Here is a 5602-nt window from a genome sequence, read left to right on the forward strand (position 1 = left end):
CCTCTCTTTCTCCTCTTTCTCCCTCATTTCTCTCTCTCCTCTGTCTCCTCTTTCTCTTTCCCTTTCTCCTTTATCTCTCTCTGCTCTCCTCGCTCTCTCTCCGTCTCTCCCTCTCCTCCCTCTCGTCCTTCCTCTCAGTCTCTCCTCTCTTTCTCCTCTTTCTCCTCTTTCTCCTCTTTCTCCCTCATTTCTCCCTCATTTCTCTCTCCTCTCTTTCTCCTCTTTCTCCCTCATTTCTCCCTCATTTCTCTCTCCTCTCTTTCTCCTCTTTCTCCCTCATTTCTCTCTCCTCTCTCTCTCTCCTCTCTTTCCCTCCCTCTCACCTCCCTCCCTCCGCGGCCCTCACCTCCGGCGCGCCCCGCCGAGCGCCCGGGCGCGGAGACGGGACCCAGCCCGGCCGAGCGGCCCCGCGGGGGAAGGACCGCGTCCGCCCCCGGTGACCCCGCGGCCGCCGGGCAGGCAGCGGTGAGTTCCTCCGGGACTCTCCCAGACCGCGCCCACTCCTTCCCGGTACTCAGAACGACCACCCGCAGATTGATCAAACTACTTTAACTGCAAAGGTAAATTACAGGGTAACGCAAACGCATGCATTTTAATAGACTGTTATTGCTAGTGATGAATGTACCATTCGCACTGTGGAACTATTGGGGAACTGTTGAAGAGCACATAGAAGAAAACAAAAAAATTCTCCATAATTACTACCCACGTAGAATAGCTTGAAATACTTATGTATTCATTTAGTTGTTCTTGGGCATACCTCATAGGTCAACTTACTGAACAGTTAGGGTTTTAAAGACATGTAACTTAAGGTTGAGATACCGCATAGAGAAAAGTACATAATTTATAAATGTAATGTAGTTCAGTAAACTTTCTGATTACATAACCCTGGCAGCCACAACCTACATTCAAGAAAAAGACTATTACAAGCATCCTTCGTCCTGCCATTCCCCCAAACAAACATAGCTCCTTCTCCTTAAATAGAGCTGTTTCCTTAGCTTTTCATATCGGGATACAAGATTCTTGGCACTAAATGAATCATTCAATAAAAATACTGTAGCATTTTGTTCCTTTCAGTCCACATTATATGTGAATGCAAGCATGCTGTTGTATGTAACAGGTCTTTTTCAAAGTATTATTTTACTTGTAGGCTATATGGCATTGAGCTTTTCAAATATCCACGTGATAGCTTTTCTGACGCTATTGTTTCTTAGCAGCATCACTGAGATTTAATTCATGCCATGTAATTCACCCACTTAAGGTGCATGATTAACTTGCTTTCAGTATATTCACCATGTGCAACTAATACCACAGTCATTTTAAGACATTTTAATCATCTGAAAAGCAACCCCATGCCCTTTGATTACCACCCTCCAAGGCGTCTCCCTAGCCTTTCCCACCCAAACAACCAGTAATCTTATTTCTGTTTCTTGAGATTTGCTTGCTGTGAACATTTCGCTAGAATTGGATCATCCGATAAAGAGGTGTTTAGTGACTGGTCCTTCATACAGATAGTGTACGTGTAGGTTATTTCCGCGTTGAAGTGTTACTATAAACAATACTCATGTGAATATTATTCTGTAAGTGTTCACATCTCTATACGCACAAAGGCCTGCAAGAATTCTTGGACACAGTACTGGTTATGGGTCAGCTGAATTTATAATAGCAAGTCGTTTCACATCTTCACAACCTCACTAGCTTTGCTTGATGAGGGCTTTCACTGCTCTGCATTTTCACCTTCAGTTGGTGGCTATGTGGCTTTAGCTGACAGTTTTCCAATGATTAATGAGAGCATTTTCATATGATTATTACCACATGGCTGTCCTTCTTAGTAATGGGCTCTTTCTATGGGTTGGACATTTATATTTGACTTTACACTTGACTTACAAATTCTAGATGTGTACTGTAATCAAACACATTTCCTTCACCCATGGTTTGTATTTTTAATAATCTTACTGTTAGATTTTGATTAATCTATATTTTTCATGGCTAGCAACATGCATAACCTATGAGAAATATTCATCTATCTATCCCCAGGGTCCCAGGACACCCTTATCTCATATATTTGTGTGTGAATGTATATATCTACCTAAAGTTGATGTTGAACCCCAATTTAAGGTAAGGATTGGTTTTTACTTTGGCTATCCAGTTGGACTTAAATCTGTTGTGAAAAAAAATTCATTTCTCACTGTTCACTGTCACCTTTTGTCATAACTCAAGAGAAATAAACCTATAGATGTTGGAATTAGAAAAGAAGAATTATAACATAATCATGTCATAAAAATGTTAAAGCATTTTACTAAGGGTAGATACATAAGATGTAGGGATTTTTGAGAGAAATAAAAATAATGATATTGAATGGAAACACTAGAACTGAAAAATAAATTATTTGATGCGATCAGCAGATGGACACATGGGACATACTTAAGGACCTTGAGCACAGGTGAGTAGAACTGATACACATTTAAGCATGCTAACACAAACATGCCCTTTAATGATCAGCAGGGTATCAGTAACTAAAGAAATATTATCAGGCAATCTAACTCATGAAATTGGATACCTATATGGCAAGGAGAAAGAGTATAGGCAGAAAAATATTTCAAAAGATATCAACAGAAGACTTTTCAATCTTATGAAATATATATATCTGTCTATAATATTTACTTGTTATTTAATGGGGAAATATGCCATCCATAGAATTAGAATTATGGTTCATAAACAATTACAAGGTTGTAGTTGATCTGAATAGGCATGAGGGCATTTTAGTGTGTGGGAAACATCCCGTTGGGTGGGGCAAGCTGAACTTCTCCTGTAAACTGCTCCATGTAGGATAGGCCACCAGCACCCTCCCAGTCTTGCTGATGTCAAAACATCTGCCCAGTTTTTCAGAACATCCCCTCCCTCCCGATCCCTCCATCCCAAGATAGCCATGCACATCCTAAGAGCCTCTCAGGTGATCTGTCTCTACCTCTTACTGCTTGCTCTTTCGGAGCTCACTTTATAAGGCCTGTGACTAAGCCACACTGGTCTTTCTCCAGCTCAAGGCTCTAAGAATGGCTTTTCCCTCTTCCTGAATGCCCCTCCCCCAGGCATCCCGTGGGTGATTCTTCCCTAGATGTTTGCTCAAGTAACATTTTCTCATTGAGACCTGAGATTGAATGGTGCGGAAAACAAATCTTTCCTTTCTCTCCTGTGAGTCAGATCTGCAGTTCACTGCATCTGCTGGGGCTGCCACCGCCAATACCCAGGCTAAGTGGCTTATGTAAGAGAATTTTATTTATTTATTTTTTTAGTTATGGAGGCTAAGTTTGGTTTCTCTTGAGGGTTTTTTTTTTTTTTTTCCCCTGTATACTGGAGTACCCATAGTGTCTGTGTATCCCACATTTCCTCCTGGCAAGAAAGTGGCCTAGGGCCCACCCTATGGTCCTCATTTAATCACCTCTTTAAGAGCCTAATCTCCATTATACACTTCATTATCAGGGTCTGGGAGTTAGGATTTCAACATACAAATTTTGTGGAGGGGAACATAATTCAACCATAACACTGTCCCTCATTTATCTTTATCTACAGCTCTTATTTTAAGTATAGTATTTCAGTTATTTAGTTTACTACATAGAATTAATTATTTACTAAGTGTAATTTTTATAAAGGAGAGATTTTTAATCAGTTTTTTTTTTTGTTCTATACTGTCAGTAGAACCTCAAGCAATTGAAAAATGTAATTGTTAATATTTTTTTTTTTACTCAGATGTCCATGTGGTCAGCCTTAATTTATTCCTAATAACTTATTCTGTCTTTCAGAGTGTTCTTTCTTTTTGTTAATGAATGAAAAAAGCCATGCTGCTATTCCAGAAAAGCATACATTTTTAAATGTATTTTATTTTTCTTTATTAATTTTACAGAGAGAGAGAGAATGTGTGCACCAGGGCCTCCAGATGCTGCAAACGAACTCCAGGTGTGTGTGCCCCCTTGTGCATCTGGCTTACATGGGTCCTGGTGAATTGAGCCTTGATCCTTTGGCTTTGAAGGCAAGAGCCTTAACCACTAAGCCATTTCTCCAGCCCAAACATACATTTTAAAGTCATGTTCCCTTTTCTGTCATAAAGAATTATTGACCTAGTATTTTCCCCTTAATGTATATCAGATATGTGATATGCCTGTTTCCAAAGCAACAGAAAGATTTTCATGGTTATAGAATGGGAGCCCTTCCATGTTACATTGGGATATCCTCCCAGTTGCTGATTCCCTCACACAGAAAACATGCATACCGCCATTATCCCAAAGCAATTTCTGTATGCCCTTCTAAACCAGTAGGTACTCCTGCTTTTCTTCAGTAGTTATGCTCTGGGTGAGCTTTCAAAAAGGAAAAAGACAGAAGCCACCAACTATGCTCCCAGCTGAATGAATGCTAACTGTAGATTCTATCCATACATTATATAATGTACCAATAACCTACTTACCTAGTGCTTTCATCTAGATTATTCTTGAAAGCAGAGCCCAAGGCCAAAAGTGGATGCATTCTGCTTGGGAATGTGATCCCAGAGAGCAGGAATGGAAGAGAGGAGTGAACAAGGGCACAAAGAAACAAGGAAGAATTATCAGTGGTCACCACTGCCAGTGCTTACATAAGGCAGACACTTCTCAGGACTCTCTCAGCTCTGTCTCAGACCCATCTGCCTGAGGGACGGGGTGGGGAGAGGATTTCTCTATCAGTTGCCATCTCTGTGTCGAGGGCTGCTTCCTTTGGATGCTAAGTTCCCTATCTTTCTAGGCTGTGAGAAAACCTGCCTGGTACCACAGCGTCACACAGTGCTGGCACCAGAGAAGTCTTGGGACACAAAACTGGATTTAGGTGCATGTTTGAAGTGAGGCACTGTTAGCCCAGAGCAGGGTTCAACATCCACCAGAGATGTGGCTGGAATCAAGTTGCAGAGGTGTGCCACAGTACACAGAAGCCTCTTATAAGCCTGCATCATACACTGTTGGACCTGTATAAATCTATTTCCTTCATCCTTTCAGTAATCAGAATGCTGTGTTCAGGATAAGTCTGGTAAAAGGGATTTTATAAAAGATTGTACTAGAAGCTGTATGTTTAACACTTTTAACCTTGATTCATATTTGTTTATAGGAAAAAGTAACAGTGGAACTTGTAAAATTGAAAAAATTGATTCTACTTAAAAATTTTGATCATCAGGAAGAGATATCTTCTGTTCTCATGTAAGCTCAGAAATCATCAGGAATTGTTTGGAAAAAATCTGAAGAAATAAAATTATTTCTTGTGTCTCTTAGAGTTGTATAAATCATTGTCATTAAACGACTTTAAAATTTTTATTATTTATTTGCAAGGAGTAAGAGGGAGGGAGAATGAGAATGGGTATGTCAGGGCCTCCTGCCACTGCAAACAAACTCCAAATTCATGTGCCACTTTATGCATATGACTTCACATGGATACTGGGAAATTGAACCCAGGCCATGAAGCTTTGCAAACCAGTGTCTTTTAACCACTCAGCCATCTCCTCAGCCCTAAACTTTTCCTAAGATCCTATTTTCTTTTTTTTTGTAAGTTTAGAGAGATTTTTATTAGACTATGGAAAGAACTTAAGGAA

The 5602-nt window shown here is 40.3% G+C and overlaps 1 long non-coding RNA gene across 1 annotated transcript; it reads left to right on the forward strand.

The window, feature by feature from the left end:
* Positions 1-397: 397 nt before the first annotated feature.
* On the forward strand, positions 398-5284 carry LOC123460159. Its single transcript, XR_006636821.1, has 4 exons — positions 398-560; positions 2035-2115; positions 3899-3951; positions 4768-5284. It is a non-coding gene; the product is annotated as an uncharacterized LOC123460159 (long non-coding RNA).
* The last annotated feature ends 318 nt before the right edge of the window (positions 5285-5602 follow it).

Source organism: Jaculus jaculus, chromosome 4 (assembly GCF_020740685.1).
Source record: "Jaculus jaculus isolate mJacJac1 chromosome 4, mJacJac1.mat.Y.cur, whole genome shotgun sequence".
Taxonomy (NCBI): domain Eukaryota; kingdom Metazoa; phylum Chordata; class Mammalia; order Rodentia; family Dipodidae; genus Jaculus; species Jaculus jaculus.